Source organism: Propithecus coquereli, unplaced genomic scaffold, assembly GCF_000956105.1.
Source record: "Propithecus coquereli isolate 6110/MARCELLA unplaced genomic scaffold, Pcoq_1.0 Scaffold47, whole genome shotgun sequence".
Lineage (NCBI taxonomy): Eukaryota > Metazoa > Chordata > Mammalia > Primates > Indriidae > Propithecus > Propithecus coquereli.
In genome coordinates, this window is record NW_012150507.1 from 7,252,535 (window position 1) to 7,271,859 (window position 19,325).

The following is a 19,325-nucleotide window of genomic DNA, read 5'->3' on the forward strand; positions in this document are numbered from 1 at the left end:
CTCCCGAGTAACTGGAACTATAGGTGTATATCACCATGCCTGGCTGATTTTTCTGTTTTATGTAGAGATGGGAGTCTCACCATGCTGCTCAGTCTGGTCTCAAACTCCTGGCCTCAAGAAATCCTCCTGTCCCAGCCTCCCAAATTGCCAGAATTACATGTGTGAGCCACTGCACTCAGCCCCTTTGCCCATTTTTAAATGGGGTTTTCATCTTTTTATTATTGAGTTGTAAGAATTCTTTATATATACTAGATAGAAGTCCTTTATCAGGGTTGTCTTTTCAATTTCCTAATAGTGTCCTTTGAAACACAAAATTTTTTGATTTTAATGAAGTCTAATCTGTCTATTTTACTGTTGTTGTTTGTGGTTTAAGTGTTATGCCTAAGAAAAGATTATAAAACCCAAGATCACAAAGATTTACTATGTGTTTTCTTCCAAGAGTTTTGTAGTTTAGCTCTTGAATCCTTTTAAGTCCATTTTTGTATATGCCTTATGGTAGGGATCCAGCTTCATTCTTTTGCATGTGACTATCTAGTTGTCCCAGAACCATTTGTCAAAAATACTCTTCTTTCCCAATTTAATTTTCTTAGCACCCTTGTCAAAAGTCAGTTGAGGCAGTGTATGGTGGCTCACACCTATAATCCCAGCACTTTGGTAGGCCAGGGTGGGAGGATCGCTTGAGGCCAGAAGTTCAACCAGACTGGACAACATAGCAAGAACTCGTGGCTATTAAAAAAAAAAAAAAGGCATTGACCCTAAATGTGAAGGTTTATTTCTGGATTCCCAATTCATTCCATTGATTTATATACATATCTGTCCTTATGCTGATACCACACCGTCTTAACTGCTGCTGCTTTGCAGTAAGATTTGAAATCACGAACTGCGAGTCTTCCAACTTTGTTTTTTTTCAAGATTGTTTGGGTGTATATATTTTTGGTTTATAACATATTTCATTTTTTCTTTTTATAGTTGATTTCAAAACAAAGTCCTAGTAATAATTCTACATAAAAACTGCCTTTTCCTCTTTGTACCGGTATCCTGGTCTTTTTTTTTTTTTTTTTTTTTTGAGGTTGACATAAACACCAAGGCTCCCCTTGCCAGAACCAACTGAGGCAACTCTCCTGAACAAAGCCCTTTCTGTGCTGGTGGCAGTTCTTCCTTCTTCCTCCAAGTTTGTTCTTAGACCAGGTCTGTTCTCTTTGCATTGTTTTTCTAAAGTCTTGAGACCTTTAGGAAAATTGTTCTATCTCTCATAATTCCAGCTGAACTTCTCAAACTGAAACTGAGTGAATGCCTTAATAGGCTTTTAAAAATCTTTAAATTATGTGAATATAAAACATGCACACAGAGACAGGCATAAATCATAATGGTATAGCTATGTACATATACATTGAAATTATGCAAATCATTGTGAAAGGTATGTAAACATTTATACATATGTGTATAAGTATATATATTTTTTTTCCATATAAGTTTCTACACACAACTCCTTTCATAATTGGCAAAATGTAAATTTGGTTTCAATCCCCCACAGCATGTACATTTTAATTTCAGACAAACAAAAACTGTCCCTCATCAGTTTTTCCGCACTAGGCGATCGCTGTTGACTATTTTTGTGTCTTGCAGCACCCAGGTTCCCTGGTGCCACCACACTGGCCGTGCCACCAACCCTGAGAGCAGTGGCCAGCTGTTGCCTAACACCACTTATGACTGTCAGCTACAATTCCAAAAGCAACCAGTGCTTGGGGTGGGATGGGGAGGCTTTATCTAGAATGAGAGACTGAGTCATTTTCCAAAATGTTACACCATCCAATATATATATCAAGAAATTATCTGTTTCGAAAAATAGCAAATAAGACTTTCTAAAAGCTGACAAGAGGCTGAAAAAAGTGAATAATGTTTTGCTCACATAAACATCATGGTGTGTGGTGGGGATCCCTCTGTCTATTTGGAACAGACCTAGTGACAACATCCATGTGAGTTACCAGTATTCTTAGGGAATGTACGTGGCCAAAGCTCTTCAGGAAAAAGTGACAGAAAACCGACATGACAGTCCAAGTCAGATAACATGCTATTTATGCCCATAATGAACACTTTGCTTTCTACCACTTTTGAATACTCTTTTAGTATTTTGAAAATAAATTTAAGTATTCAGTTTTTATTAGTACAACGCTGCTTTTTCTACACGCTCACTAGATGAACACTGACCAAATATTTAGACAAGATATATTGGAAAGGTGCTGAATTACTAGCCTGCCTGAGGATCCCACCAATCTCAATCCAGGACAACCCTCAGCAAAACAAATTTTTCATCTCTCACCGGAGGAATCGGCAAAGGGTCGGAGGAAGGTTGGATGGGAAGCCAGTGAGAACATGAGTAGGATTTTCAGAAGGCAGCCACTGTGGCATGTTGCAGGCAGCAGTTGTTGTCAGCAGACTAGCAGGTTTATGAGAAGGGCCAATAGGAACACAGTCTTGGGGTTCTCTGATGGCAGGGCCATTGTGATTGACAAAGCACCCCATGGCTTTACCTATGGCCTATGTACAGGCACAGACTCCCTGGGCATTGTGGCTGTACAGATGCACAGATGAAATCGCTTCCTTACTTGGTGCTTTAGAACAGTGGGAACCACCAGTCATTAATATTTGAAAGGTAGTGTTACAATACATAGGTAATCTCGATGAATATACATTCCTGGGAACAAAACTCTGTGTACATAGGGGCTAGGAATGAACCCTGGGCTTCTAAACAGTGAATGAATAACCACCCTTGAGGAGCAGAACTGGATTAAGACATTTAGAAACCTAAAACATGAAAACGGCAGTAACAACAGCAGCTAACACCAACTTCAGGGAAAATAACAACTGTTTTTAATGGATTAACTATGAATAGTGGCCATAATCATGTAATCACTGAATTCTTACATAATCCAAATAACAATTTAATTCTGCTGGGAGGATGAGGGATGTAGGGTGAGGAGGGAGAGAGGAAAGGACTAGGTCCTCCTCTACTCTGTGGGCAGACAACAGAGAATGCCTGGAGTGAAATAACTGAGAAGTAGCAACGCAGCACGTTAAAAGACAAACATAAAAATAAGCATCCCAAATTAAGGACAGCGGTTACCTCTGAAGAGTGGGGAATGTGGGAAGGGGGCAGAAGACCCCTGCTTTTCACAACAAAACCTGTGGAACTGTTTGAGGCCTTAAACTATTTGTATCAATAAAACTTTTTTAAAAGGAGGGGGAAGAAGAAGAGGTAGAAGTAGAGTTGAGACAATAAATTAGTAAACTATTGCAATAATCCGGAACTACTGAACTCTGGTAGTAGAAAGGATGGAAATGGGGAAGAAAATAAGAGCACCGAAAGGAGTTTCTTAGGAAACATGGGAAAGGCTTGATGCCGGAATGTGGGGGAAAGATACCAGGATGGGTGAAATCTCGTGCCAGTTTACTGGGAGAACAGGATATACTTAGAGAAAACTAAGTAAACTAGCGTAAACTAGAGTAAACTAGCATTATGCACATATTGTCAACCTCATACAATTAGCATATTATTATATACTGTTGTTTTCTCATTATACAACTAGAATTTAGCACATTATTTCTACAGAGCTATCATTTTCATGAACTGCTTCATGAACATGCTTCATTATTTTAATTATACTATAAACTCCTTGACTTTATACCTCTTTTGAATGCCCGCTTGGTTCCACATAGCGAGGGATATAGTAGATTTTCTATAAACCATCCATGGTTAATTAATTGATGGCTTTGGCAGGAAAGCAGGCTTTAGTGTTGATAGCAGATAAGTGAGAAGAAATCTAAACCTATAAATTACAAAGTTACTTTATTTATAAGGACCTTTTGTATGTTACTTTATAAAGAAGTATAATAACACCTATATAGTATTTTCTGTGTTCTAGACACTGTTTTAAGTGCTTTACATATTTTAACTCATTCATTCCTTACCCTGACACCATAGGGTAGGTACTACCATAATCCTCATTTCACAGATGAGGAAAGCAAGGCACAAGGAGGTTAAGTAATTTGTTCAAGGTTACACAGCCAGTAAGCTGCAGAGTGAGGATTCAAACCCAGGCAGCCTGGCTCCAGAATCTGCACTCAAATATACACATCATATGTTCTTACGAGCATCGTATGACACTATTATGTAATATTGACAATTAGCGCAGCACATCATCATGGACATGGTGGGTCAGACAGAAACTGTGAAAAGGATTACAGAAGAGAGAGGTCATTATGAATGGAAATGATTAAGCAAGAATTTCCTAAGGAGAGAGAATATGAGCAGGCAATAGGTCAGTTTGTTATAAGTCAATTTATCAAATGATCAATTTGCCAAATGACATGTTGGCTGAAATTTGTCAGAAAATTCATTTGCAGCTGTGTCACTTCAAGAGACATCCACACAGCCAGGAGCAGAAAGGGACAGAGGTATCTAAACTGTGAGACTGAGAGTCAAAATTGACAGTCATTTGACATGTCTAACAAATCCCAAGCTATAGTGCTATCGTAAACCTTTAAGGAAACTAAAATATAGGGAAAGTCTCCAATAGTGCAATAAATTGATGATTCAGCAAATGGATCACTTCTGGAATTGATTTTTGGTGAACTGGCTTGTGCCAGATTCACTGTCAAAGAAGTGATTTTAGCTGTGTGGACCTGCTCCAACATCTAGAACTGGACTGTGTAAACATTGGTGAGGTTCTACAGTCCCCAACCCAGTGATCTTGAATCCTTTTTTTACTGCAATGTATGGCAAGGAATACATTTTACAGGCTAACTACACACACACACACACACACACACACACACATACCCATACTAAACAAAAGATTCACATTGTCCTTACTTCAGGCAATGCACTTTAATATTTTGTATTGTATTTCTTTTTCTTTTTTAAAAAATACCATTTCAAAAAAATAAAAAACTAAAAAAAAATATTATTTCAACCCAATAACACAATTTCCTATGGTTCAATTGGTTATGACCTACAGTTTAGAAAACTTTATAACCGAAAACTTATTTAACCTTGATTATATAGTAGAAGGCTAACATTCCTACTGTTTGGGGGAAAATAATGGTTATAATTCCTACTTGGTGTTCTGGGATACAATTCTCCATTGCAAAGGAAGAGTGCTGCTCTCAGTTTTGCCATGGGACTTTGGGGAGATCTTGCAGCTCCAACTCTCTGGTATGGCTGCCATGGCCTGAAGGATTGTCAAGAAATAGGTTAAGGATCTGGGAGGGACATACATGACTGGATCCCAAAATACCTCACTAATTGTCCCCTTCCTTTTCTACCTGTTTTACCTTGCACTGCTAGAACGTGCTATCCGCCACCCATAGGCTCTTTTCCTTGCTCCACTATTAAACCAAACACTATCTTAAGCTTTTCTCTTCCTCTCCTGTCCTGGAATCAAGCTACAATCCTTTGAGGTTTCCTAAAAGTTTTCTGCTATATTTGCCCTACCCCTTTTCTTTTCCCTTTGCACCCTGGACGAAAAGACAGAACTGCACATTGATTCTTGTGGTGGGTTTTCAAGTGTAGTAAAGTTGATTCATCATTGTTTCAAGAAAACCCAGACTTGGGTTGTGTTCACTGGACTTTCAGGCCATCTGGCTAAAACCATTTTGTGATGTAATTTCTAATTTAGTGCCATGTAAGTATCAGAAGAAAAATGATTTAAAAATATGCCAAGTGCTATTGTATAATATCTCTTCATTTCACCATGCTTTTTAACAAATTGGATACTGATTATACTTCAAGTGTAAAATGCTGAGGGCCTATTCTGCACTTTTGAGTTCAATTAAATTTTTAATTACTTGATAAAGGGAAGCACATCGGGAAGGAGAGGTGACATTTCACCAAGGACTTTTCTAAAGTTAAGAGTTGAAGAACAATGAGATTTTTATCTGCTACTGTTCACTGATGATGAAACAATCCTTTTTATAAGCTCATTTTGTTCCCGTATTTTTCAGTTTTGACCATGTCCAGTGGACTTGTATTAGATGCTAATAGCAAAGATTAGCATCAAAGACAAAGAGTAAGTAAAAAACAACAACAAAAAAACAAAAACAAAGAGACAAAAAAAAAAAAAAAAAAAAAAAAAAAAAAAAAACCCTTGTCTGTTTTCAGGTGTTCACAATTTCTGGGATTATATCCTTTGCAGCTGGAGCTTTCCATATTGGAGTCAGCCCAAATTTTAATTTAGGGAGAAAGTTTGATTAACATTCCTTCAGTTACGAGAGCTTTATAAAGCAAAGTGTTTTCTTGGCACCTTTGTTAGATTTTTTTTCTTTCTTATCCATGCAAGTATTTTTAGAAGAAGAAAGAGCTGATCTTTGAAACAGACTTACTGAGAAGGTGAATGTAAAGTACTGTTTGCAAAGCTGAGAAAATAAAAGTGGAAGTACTGCATCAGTATTTGAGCATCCTGAATGCCCACTACGCATATTGGATAATTCTAGTGAAATGGGTAAGAGTCTGTGTTAAAACTCCAGTCCCAGGTGAGAGCATAATGCTAATGAGGGGAGATGGCAGGAGTAGTCCTTTGTTTGAGTCACTCAGCATCATTCAAAGAAATTCACTTTTGCCCTGACTAACCTCAGAGAACTGCTGGGAAATTTTGTGCTACTGCTCAAAACAGGACTGGCTGAGGACTGCGAGTGATTACCATACTATTGCTACTCAAAAGACCTTCAACTTCATGGTACTTCATAGGCACTTGATAAATGGTTGTTGACTGGTTAAGCCATGCCTGACTGTTACACAAAGAGTACATTAATTCTTCCTGGGAGCAGCAATGCATAGTGGGAGGAATATTGAATTTAGAGTTAGAAGCCTATCCTGCCAATTTGCCAGCTAAGTGATTTGGGACAAGATAAAAAAAAAAAATGTTTCTAAGGCTCCGTTTCCAAGTCTGTGAAATGGGAAGAACCTGAAGAAGGGTTGTGGGAGAATTAAATGGGGTGACAGTGTGCCAAATGCCTGGCATACAGGGCCCTCAGCAAACATTAGTTGAATTGAGTCCTAAATTACTCATTCTCAGGAAGGAGTTTGTCCCTAATTTTAGTCTTTCCGCCAGTAATTTTGATACATTAATTTTGTTCTCTGGATTATCTAGTAGTCCTCCCTTCAAAAGTAATCAACTCATTTGGGTCAAAGTACAGACTCAAGCAATAATAAAAGGAATATTAAATATTGTGGTGACAATGAAAAGAATTAAAATTTTCTTTGAGATAGTAATTAGCTCAGAGAGCCCCCCTGGGTGTACATTGCTAAGGGAGGCAGTGAATCCACTAATCACTTCCCAGGTTAGGGCAACTGCAGATTTTCACAGAGAACCCAACCAATTTATAATTTTATGCCATCCTCTTGGCAAAAATGGCCTCTTGACAGTACCTAAGCTAACATTATGATCATCCTTGATTAGATTAACATGAAAAGTATGACAGGTGCTGAGATACTTCCCTTCAAATAAAATAAAAACAGCATCCAAGGAAAAGGAAGAGATACAAGTGAAGAGGCCAAAATTCCGCTGAGTTAGAAGGGGCCACTCCAGACAGGTGCTCAGCCTCTCAGGAGACTGACAGCTCCTGCGTGTGACAGCCCACTTTGGGAGCTGCCTCTTCCCTTCTGCCAGACCAGATGCTGACCAGCAATTGACACATGAAAGGAAGGGCTGGGCCTGGGCCTGAAACGGCAGAGTGGGGCACCGATCCCATCCAGCAAGCCTGCAAAGCAGTTGCAGAATAGAAAAATGCAAATCTCCTGGGTCTCCTCGGCCATCAACTCAGAATCTAAGTACCAATATATAGTTAGCTGTCTCAGGGAGGTAAAGAATTACTTTTAGAAAAAGATGGCCATTTAAAAATCAGCTTAGAATGGTTCTTATATTTCAGGAGCTTTTTATTTTCAATGACATTCTATATAATTTCATTCCCGAACATTTTAATACTTGAAAATTGTTTTAAAAGCCTAAATCTTCCTTGAATTAGCTCCCACTCATTTTGTCAATATCCTATTTCTAAAGGAGGAGGTGAGTCTTTGAAACAAAATTTTGAGAACCTCCAAAGTGATTTAAAATAACATGAAAAACTTATTTCTATGGTCTTACTCTGCTAAGTCCAATGTTTTCTTCCCTTCAAATGAGTTGGCATTCCAATGTTTTCATGTACTCATGACCTATAACAACAATACTCATGGATTTTACACTAATCTATTTAATAATAAAGGAGATAGTTTTGTGATTTTCCCAGCATTTAGAACATTTGTCAAAAAAAAAAAAAGCCATTCTTAGTTTACTTTGCCTCTCTCAGACTGCGACAGGATACCATTAGCTCTGAGGTCCCCAAGATTGAGGAGAGTAAGTGCTTCTGTCTAAGCTTCCACATATTGTCATGTTCTACTAGAGCTTGGCCCCGCGGATTCGCTGCCCCCTAAATCATCTGAAGCAACAGATGTATCCTGCAATTGCCAACACATATTTGTGAAGGGGGAGGCTCTCTGCAGAGATTTCCTGTGTTTTACAGCCATTGCTGCAATGATACTTTTACTTTTTTATCTTAGAAATTATTTTTCTTTGTAATTTAATTAGAGATGGGAGTCCATGATAGGTGTCCTCTTAGAATATGCAGAGCGGTATTACACTAAGTCAAAAAACCAAGATTACTTCTCCCATCTCATGAATTGTATTTTTTTTTTCAGTTTGTTTTTTGAACTTAGCACCTCATGTCTTCTTGGCTGACCTTTTACTTCAGCTCTGGCTGAGTTTCGTGCAGTGGCTCTCTGTGACCTGACAGCACCTCCCTCCAGATCCACCTCATTCTCTCTCACTTCTGCCCCAGGGGATGCCTGTGGTAAGCCCATCGGCTTTTGCACAGGTACAAAGCTTGAAATGTGGAAGGTTAACACCTTCTGGCACAATGCTTGACCAATGAGTATAGGAGCTGGTGGGTAAATGCTAACCTACCCTCTCTCCTTCCTCAGGTGCAAAATTGTGACGCACACTTCACATAGGGCCTGAGACGGCCCCTGAGGGATGGAGCCCCAACTCCCCAGCAATGGCGGAAACCAGCTGGATAAGGCTGCCCTGGCCTGGGTGTCCCTCTCTGCAACTCTTGTTACCTTGTGTCAGGCTCTGCTTTCTGGGGGTGCTGATTAAACTACCCATGGTGACCGTTTCTTCTTGTCTTCAGCAACACTAGATATTATCCATCTTTTTAACTGGTGTCAATCTGATAGGAAATAAATCTCAGTCTTTTAATTTGTGATTTTTAGTAAGTTAAACATAAAACACACTTTAAAAATCAGCAAGTTAGCCACAATCAGGAATCAGTTATTTCTCCTAAAATTAAAACCTTAGAAAAACACTTTGTAGCCTCTTTTTTTTCCAGATGAAAACATTACTTTCTGATTTTCACACGGCAGACAATAGCAATAAAACAACAAGACCAGAAATCATTTCCTAGTCTTATAGCTCTTGAGATGTTAAGACAGGACCGGGAAGTGATGGATATTATTTGAATTTGGATCTTTGTCTATATGTGACAGACTTTCATAAACTGGTAGAGCTGGACTAGTTGTTAAGTGTCACCTGGTTCAGCATCCTCACCAGAAAATGGAGACACTAAGGCCCAGTGAAGAGAAGTGGCTGAGGGACTTGCCTCACATGGCACAGACGGTGGGAGCCCCAGCCTGGGACCCCTGACTCTTGCTTTGGTGCTTTTCCTGCTAAGTCATGCTGTCCTTTCTTCAGAAACTGACCACTTGAATTTTCTAAAACATCCACACTTCTGTTGTCTGGTAAGATCCCATTTACTACTAAAATATAATAAGATTAAAAATGTTATATTTCTCCATAAAGGCATCACAAAGGACTATTTTTAAAGAAAAATATGCAGAGAGGTTATATCTTTGTAAGAAACTTTGTAATGGTGAGCTCCTGAAAGAGCTTTCTAAAGTGTCCAAAACTGCAATTTATTACTACAATACTGGGATCCTGGTTCAAAGGTGACATAAAATATGAGGTCAACACAAATATCTAAAATAAACAAAACTGAGAGCTGCTAATGCAAAATTAAGACCAATAGATGAAGGATATTAAAGATCTTAAATTTTCTAGAAGCCTATACCTACCAGCAAAAGGGAGCATGGAGATCTGTTTTTATTTTTATTTTATTTTTATTTATTTATTTTTTGAGACAGAGTCTGGCTCTGTTGCCCGGGCTAGAGTGCTGTGGCATCATCCTAGCTCACAGCAACCTCAAACTCCTGGACTCAAGCAATCCTTCTGCCTCAGCCTCCCAAGTAGCTGGGACTACAGGCATGCGCCACCATGCCTGGCTAATTTTTTCTATATATATTTTTAGTTGTTTAGATAATTTCTTTCTATTTTCTTTCTATTTCTATTCGGGGGTCTCACTCCTGCTCAGGCTGTTCTCGAACTCCTGACCTTGAGTGATCCTCCTGCCTCGGCCTCCTAGAGTGTCTAGGATTACAGGCTTGAGCCACCGCGCCCGGCCGAGAGCGTGGAGATCTGTATCTCACAAGACCATATACCAGAGTTAACTTTGTCTCTTTGGCTACGTTAGAGATTTACCTTAAGTTTTCATATGTATAGTTTTTATTTATTATGATAAAACTCTATTTAAAATAATGAAAGTTAAAAGTCATTGAAGGTGATTCATATATTTAGGACAAGTGAGTTTTAAATACATGATTTTAATTCCTATTATGGTTAATTAACCTATAATAACTGTTGAGTTTGTTTTAGCCATTATATTATTTCAGCCCAGGGAAGAGATAATATTTGTAGGCCACCTAATAAGTCCTATGCACTTTAGATAATTTCAACTTTATTTATTGCTATCACCTGTCCTACTTTGAATTCCTCCAAAAGCCAACCTTGAGATGGGATTCGAGTCCAAATAGTTGATTCAGGAGGTGAAGGAAATACTGTTAGTGGAGCAGAGAAGTGAGACAGCCAATAAAGGTGTATTGCCAAGCTGGCTACCACTGTAGGTGATTGGAGCTTGATTCTACTGGGAAAAAAAATCTAGAAACCACTGTAGAACACACTCCTGAGTTATTCCACGCAAAGGGCAAGAGAGCTGGTATGTTGGTCAATGTTTAACAACAAGCTGTGCAAGCTACTGGGAGAGCTCTGGTGTGTAGCATTTGCCAGTCTCTGTGGTGTCAATACTCCCACCGTGGCCAGTTTCAAGCTACCAAAGTGGCATCACCAAACTTAGTGTCGGGAAGAGGTGTGCACTCTGGGCTCTCGTAAGTCGAGGCAAGTCGCTGTCTGGAACTCCCATCATTGGCCACGGACTGCCCAGGACCCAGGGTGGGGCCCACCTCCAGCCTGCCATACAGTCACCAAAACAAGCTTCAGAGGCCAGAGAGATAGAGGTGCCATTGTGGCAATCTGGCTTGTGTGCACCAAAGTAGTGGTCAGGGTGAGAGGAAAAGGGTGAGACTCCAGCAGTGACTACCACATCCCCATATTAATGAAGACTGAAGTGTGTACAGCTTGCCAAAAGTCACATAGTCCTGGAAGAGCTGAGATTCAAACCCAGACCTGGCTGATAGCAAAGCCCTCTTGTCTGGGTGTCAGGCTGCTTTTCCTATAGCAAGCTGTACATCTCACAGTGCATTAGTGAGAAAAAGAAATTTATATTGTATTACTTAGGGTAGATTAAACTGCTCTCAGAAATAGATCTAAACATGTAATGGGTTCAAGACAATGGAATTTTATTCCTGCGAAGGAATTCAAGTTGCCTAGGGAGGCTTTCCTCCATCCAGTCATTCAGGGACCATTTTATTCTGTTGCTCTGCCATCTCCTGAGCCATTGTAGTCTCTGTATCCAGCTGTGCCATCTCTTGAAAGCCATGGCTCACATTCTGTTGCTGAGAACTATTGTAGGCATGGCCATACCTAGCTGCAAGGCAGGCTGGAAAACAGAGGCCCTGGCTAGGCAGTTGCTTCACAACTATAGCTGCATGGTAACGAGTAGAGAGAGTTTGGTGGACAGCTAACTGTCTCTACCACAACCTCCTATAAACTATTTGGACTAGGATATTATTCCACCCCCCCCTTTTTTTTGTATAATGAATTTTAAGAACTATAACAATTCAAAGGTAAATTTTCATTCCTAGTCTACAAAGATTTTTTGAATATACGATTTGAAACAGCAAGCTTGGTACTTTGGGTTAAAAAAAAACACTGAGTGTAGTATCTCTTTCCCCATTCAAAAGGGTATATTGGTGAAGACCTTCATATTAATAGTAAAATTTTCACTTGAGCAGTTTAAGGCATTGGAAAATACAAGTTGCATTGAGACAAGAACTCAGATCTCATTAAGTATCTTTGTTCACTAAGAAAATAATAACAGCTAATCAAAGAAAACAACCAAGATATTTGACACATATTAGTAATGATGGATATATACTGCAGCTTTGAGGTTAAAAGAATGGGCTGTGGGTCCAGGGTATCTAAGTTCAAATCCTGCTTCCACTGCTTCCTAGCTGAATAGCTTTGGTTAAGTTACTTAACCTCTCTGTGCTCCAGTGTCTTCATCTGTAAAATGGAGATGATGACAGGGCCTACCTCATAGAGTTATTGTGTAGATTAAATAAGTTAGTACACATGAAGCATTTATCACTGTACTGGCACATAGTAAATGTTCAATTAATGTGTATAATTATATTTAATAGTAATTTTTTAAACACCCTTTGCTCCCTACAAACTTCCAGGATCCTCTTCCCACAACCTGTCAGATTGGTCTTCTGTGTTACAGATGGTACACACACTTAGAGACCTTTCTTTCTTTTGATGGGCTTCTATCCAAATGTTTGGTGCCTTTTGATTGTATGACCCCAGCACCAATTTGACCCCAGGCCCTTCTCAAGGTTCCACCTCCTGCCTCACTGTGCTAACAATCCCTTCTTCCCCACAGAGGCCCCTGAAGTACAGTTTTAAGGCCTGAGTTTACCACCCCTCACCTTCCTTAACCTTTCCTGAGGCTTCCTTGCAAAACGTTCTGCTTCTTTTCTGCCATACTGTTTTCTGTTTTTCTGCTTTTTTGATTTCCACTTTACCAGGTCTCTCTGTCCTCTAGTTATCCCCAGTAAGAGGCAATTAAAATATATAGAGAAATAAATTCTCACCCTTTTCTAAAGTGAATGCACAATTAAATTCACAAACGAAGTAGTTTCATTTCAAGGAAAGGGAACTTCTGTTAGGAAGAGAATGTTTGTGATTAAAGGTCAAATGCTAAGAACTCTTAGACAGTTGGTGTTTTATAACCACCTAAATCAACTGTTTACTGAGCATCCACTATGTGCAAGGCACTGAGCTAAGGACCCGGGGGAGGCAAGGATGATGCAGAAGGAATGGACCCCCTCCAGAGTCTCATAGCAGGTGGAAAATGTGCACATAGACACAAATGTCTCTAACGCAAGGTGGGCTTTGTAAGTTCCCAGAGGAAAAGGATGCTGTTCCTCTCTCTACTCCCAGCACCTAGAACAGGGCCTGCCCCTTAGCAGGTGCTTAGCAGCACCTCCTCTAAACCTTGGCAGGAGACCACCCTTGGCTCTGCATTTTGGAATGTCACAAGTGTGGAAAATATGAATTGACTAAAGTCCTGGTCACTTGGATCTGTTGTGCAGTGGTGGCTCATGATAACCCACAACCCTAAACATCTCTGGTGACCAATACCATTCAGCCCCAGGGAAACACTGCTTCACACTCCTTGCCCTGGGGCCTTCAAATGTTGGGAGGTTTTGTGGGTGTTGATGCTGCTGCTGATGTTGGAGAACAACATTGCTTTGGACTCAGGGAGGATCTCACTGGTAGAAGCACGTAGTAAGAGAAGAGATAAATGCACTAACTTATCAAATCTGTCCCCTTAGACAACAGAAATGCAATGGATTCCTGAATAACAACATGGCACATCCTGGTCATCTGCATGTCCATGTTCTTGCTTCCCTTTGTGTCCCATTTCGTGAGTCCTAAACTACTCATTTATGCAAGCAATATTTACAACATTTGCACACAAATGCTAAGGAACGATTTGCAATATTAAGCAATATGTATGACTTAGATTTGTATTTACATAGATTTAGGAGAAATGTGAAGTGTGCTGCTATTCCATATATTGGCAACTACATAGATATTGAATGCTAGAATTGCAAATAGTTTTGTTTTAATGAAATATTTGATAACATTTAATCAAAGTTTCAAGTTTTAAAATTCAGTCTTATTTAAATAATTTTATTTAACATTTTGACATTCATCAAATTTATATTTTAATAATAGATCATTGGATTGTTTCAAGTGATCGAACACAAATTATGCAATTATGTGAAATTTTTTTTTTTTTTTTTTTTTTCAGACAGAGTCTCACTCTGTTGCCCAGAGTAGAGTGCTGTGGCATCAGCCTAGCTCACAGCAACCTCAAACTCCTGAGCTCAAGCGATCCTTCTGCCTCAGCCTCCCGAGTAGCTGGGACTACAGACATGCGCCACCATGCCCGGCTAATTTTTTCTATATAGATTTTTAGTTGTCCAAATAATTTCTTTCTATTTTTAGTAGAGACGGGGTCTCATTCTTGCTCAGGCTGGTCTTGAACTCCTGACCTTGAGCGATCCACCCACCTCGGCCTCCCAGAGTGCTAGGATTACAGGCGTGAGCCACTGCGCCCGGCCTGAAAATCTTAATTATAACAACATAATTAGTATTTTGTTGAAATAAAAGCTAGAAAATTAATTTCATAAAAATTATTTGTGAATTATGTATATCTTTATTCCACATCCAAACATTATCAGCCCATCAATGGAACACCTAGATATGTACGATTAAATACAATTGTCTTTGATATTTTGACATGTCAGTCATATTAAAGCCATAACTGTACATACAGTATTCAATTTTCTCTTTATGAAAGTAGAGTTATGAAGGTAGGGGCCCAGAACATATTTTATTTACTGTTGGCTTGTATTTTAACTTTTAAATAATTTAAAATGTTGTATGGGCCTCTCTCTGTATTCTCACTCTGGCCCTGAAAATATTAAGAATGGGCTTGGCCCAGGTGGTGGTGAGGGTTTGGGGAGTGAGGTGGATTTAAGGAAGTGTTTTCAGGAGAAGATCACATGTGTGAACGCATGGAAGAAAGAGAACACGACATGTTCTTGACCAGAGGAACAGATATTTGTAGCCGGAGCCCAGGCCTCAGGTCAGGATGAACTGTGGTAAGAACTGAAAAATTGATGGTAGAAAATAGAGGGAGGTGATAGACTGGGGTTCCATGAGGGTAGGAGTCATGTCTGTTTTGATCTCTCCAGGGTATTCCTGGGTCCTGCATAGTATCCAGAACATAGGAGGTAATATACTTAATGTTTGTTGAATGAATCAAAGAATTTGGGTTCTATACTCTATGCAATGTGGAACCATTAAAGAGTTTAAGGAGAGAGGACAGAATCAGAGCTGTAGTTGAGGAAGGTAACTCTGACAATGCTAGCTAAAATGTATTTGAGAGGGTAGCTACTAGAGATAGAAAGACTAATTTACTTAGTTATGTTACTATAGTCATTCATTGCTTAACGACGGGGATGTGTTCTGAGAAATGCATTATTAGGCAATTTTGTTGTGCAAACATCATAGAGTACACTTACACAAACCTAGATGGTATCATCTACTACATACCTAGGCTATATGGTACAGCCTATTGCTCCTAGGCTACAAGCCTGTACAGCGTGTTACTGTACTGAATACTGTGGGCAATTGTAACATGGTGGTAAGTATTTATGTATCTAAACATATCTAAACATCAAAAAGGTACAGTAAAAATTCGGTATTATAATCTTATGGGACCACCATCATATATGCAGTCCATTGTTGACAGAAACATCATTATGTGATGCATGACTGTAATTTATATCCATTGTGTTTCTTCTCTATTTCCTGAACATATACATGTGGATGATTTTTCTTATACACCAATCTGACCTACTCAGGCTTTTAACATTCCGTAAAACTCGCAGGTCTTAGGTACTATAGTTCCAGGGCTGTGTTGTCCAATACACTAGCCACTAGCCACATGAAATATGGCTGGTCTAAATTAAGATCTTCGAGATGTTCTGTAAGTGTGAAAAGCTCACAAGATTTGAAAGATCTAATTTTAAAAAAGGTCAAATATCTCAATAATACTTTATATATTGATTAGTTACACATGGAAATAAAATTTAAATATATTATGTAAAATAAAAAATATTATTGAAATTAATTTCACCTGTTTTTAAATATATCTGCTGGAGAATTTAAAATCATGTATGTGGCTTGCATTATATTTTGGTGGACAGCATTTTGTAGAGGCCAATTTTGTATGCGTGTTTAGAAGCTTTGGCCCCAAAGCAATGCAAATCAATCTCAAAGTGAAGGTGCAAATGTTGCAAAAGATGCAGAAGTGAATAAAGCCAAGGAAAGTCGTACTGAACTGCTCAGGTCACATGCAAAGCCTTGCCAATGCAGGATTCAGCAGAGTTGGACCGGTGAACCACAAAGGAAGGGAAAACCGACAAAGACACTAATCCAAAGAAAGTAACTGAATATTACAGGAGAACCTTGAAAAAATGTTATGAACTCTTCAAATATTTTCTGCCAAAATGATAGCCACAAAAGTCAAATGAAAAAAGAATATCTCAGCAGGCATCAAAAAATAGTACCCAACATGGCTCATTCAAAGAATTCAAAGAATCAGTGCAGGGTTGTAAAGTGAGCAGAGTTTTGCTAACTGTGAAATATATTAAATTTAATAAATTGTAGTTTTATTCTTAAATATAAAATCCCAGTTCAAGTGTTTTTCATTATTCACTACAAAATTTAGTTTCTGATTTTAAGTACATGCAAATATATGTAAAATGTTTAGATGGTTTTTTAATAAAAAGAAATCATATGTAAATACATCTTAAATATTTTACTGTGACTTAAAACGTAAATAATAACAAGGTTTCGTTTGGGTTGGTTTGAGTTTTTTGGCCAATCTTTTGGTTGTTGGGCCTTAGTCTTTAGGGTGTGGGGCCACTGTTCAAGAGTTCTACTATGTCCTTTGCATTGTCTACAATTTTCAGTTTTAGTTTCTTTAAAGCGAAGTGATAGATACTTGCAAAGTAAATTCTTCTAGATTTGAATGTTTTCTTCCCAATCTTTTATTATACAACTATTTGACAGAGTTTTTTTCAGTGTCTCGCTTTCATTCATTCGTTCAAAGCATTTAACTTCATTTTCATTGGATCACCTTTCTTTTTGCTCTCACATACTCATGTTTTATTAATTTAATAATCAGTTGAATACATTTCAATTAAATTCCACAAGGACAGTTGTAATAGGTGTAATCAGGTTTGGGAACAAGTACAGTGGTTGCTCATGGGGCTCATAACCCACCTCGTGGGCACATAAGCATGCAGGTGCACACCGGCTGCTGGCCTGGGCATTGATTGTGCTGTGGCACCCCTGTGCGTGTTGCACGCCACACCGACGATGGCTGGTATCTGCTACTGGATGAGTCAGCTAAATGGAGGCTGGTTAAGAGACTTTCTACTACAATGTCACCTACAGTGCCCTTCTAGGGGGCTAATTATTCCACGGATGACGGGATTTTCTGATTTAGAACATCTGGCAAGATCCGGGAAGTAGGTTTCCTGAAAGAGCACAGAGAAACTAAGTTGTGGCCCCAAGCTCTCCTGCAAGTATTCTACAATAAATATTTATAAGTCTGACAGAACACTAGCTTTTGCCCTGTTCTCTGAAGGTTACATTCTTACTCTTTTATGTCTATCTAAGACACAGATATCACAGAGTCAGGAATATGTGAACATACTCATATACTAATGGATCTGCAATTCTATCAGTTTGCCTGATAAATAACCATTAATAAAAATATTTGCGGATGGAAATATTTTGCTTATTCATTTTTTGGGAAATGAAAAACAACAAACAATATCCACAGAGGAGAAAAGTTTTTGCATGTGCACAATAGGTGCTTAATAAATGTATGGTGAACGATGTACAGGCTGAAATATTTCTGCCAATGCATATTGTCTTTTCATTCTAATGTCGTGATATTTACGCACAATTAGGAAATGCTCAGTGTCAAACTGGATCTTGCATATGAACGGGGTGTAGGAGCTGAGGTGTGACATAGGCGATTCCCAGGACCACTATATGGAAGCAGTGATCTGTAAAGCGCTGGCATAAAGGTTACTGAAACTGTCATGAAATTGCCTGAGTGAAATCACTGCAAGGTTTATGTGGCAGTGAGGAAGGAAATAAAGAGCTTGGAAATAGTAACTGGAGGTTTCAGTCTAGAAGCAACCTTGAAAGAAATACAAGTCTCCTGTATGTCATTAAACGAAATCACATTAAGACAGTTAGCATCTACGGTAGCTTGATATTTGACACACGCCTGTGTGCAGTAATATAAAGCAGGATCCAACAGCACCAAAACCAGGACTAGAGTCTTAATCATGCTTGAGACTCAGAAACTTGGATAGCAATCCCATAAATGCTGCTCAAAGGAGACTTTATATTAATATAATTTATGCAAAGGGAGAACAGCCTTTTCAGTCAAGCATGTCCTCTGATGATTTTTCTCTCTTAAAAAAAAAATCAGTGTGTCCATAAGCAGATGCATAATGATATCCTGAATATTTACACATAAGATTAAAGGAAAAATGACTAAATGCACCAGAAAAGACCAGCACTTAGGTAGTGTTAGTGGTGGATGGAGGAAGTCAGTTCGATAGTGTTGCATTTGGCTCCTGTCCCACTTTGATCCCCAGTTTCGATCACTACAGAGTCAAAAGTAAATGTTTTGCTGGAATCTCCCTTTTGCTTTGCTACTCCGCCCAAACTTCAAAATTGGAACAATTTGAAAGACTAAAAACTTCCACTTACTTTTCTCACTTACAGGCCCCTGAGTATGTGCGTGCAAATGTAAAGGTTTTTAGATCTTTATAGCAACAAGGAAAGTTTATCCCTTTCAATTTAGGATTTGGTGGGTGTGGCAATCCTGAGAGACCTGGGAAATAACTACTGTTTGGTTTGGATGATACATTTAACTACCATTAAAAAAGCATGTAATTATAGCCTAAATGTAGACTTAAATTTTTAAGATTTATCTAAACTTTCAAAATTTGTACTGGTGAATTTAACTATCTAAAACTATCTTATAGCAGATATTAGAGCCGTATTCAAAACATTGAGCTAATATATTAATAAAATCAGGACCTTTTTAAAAAA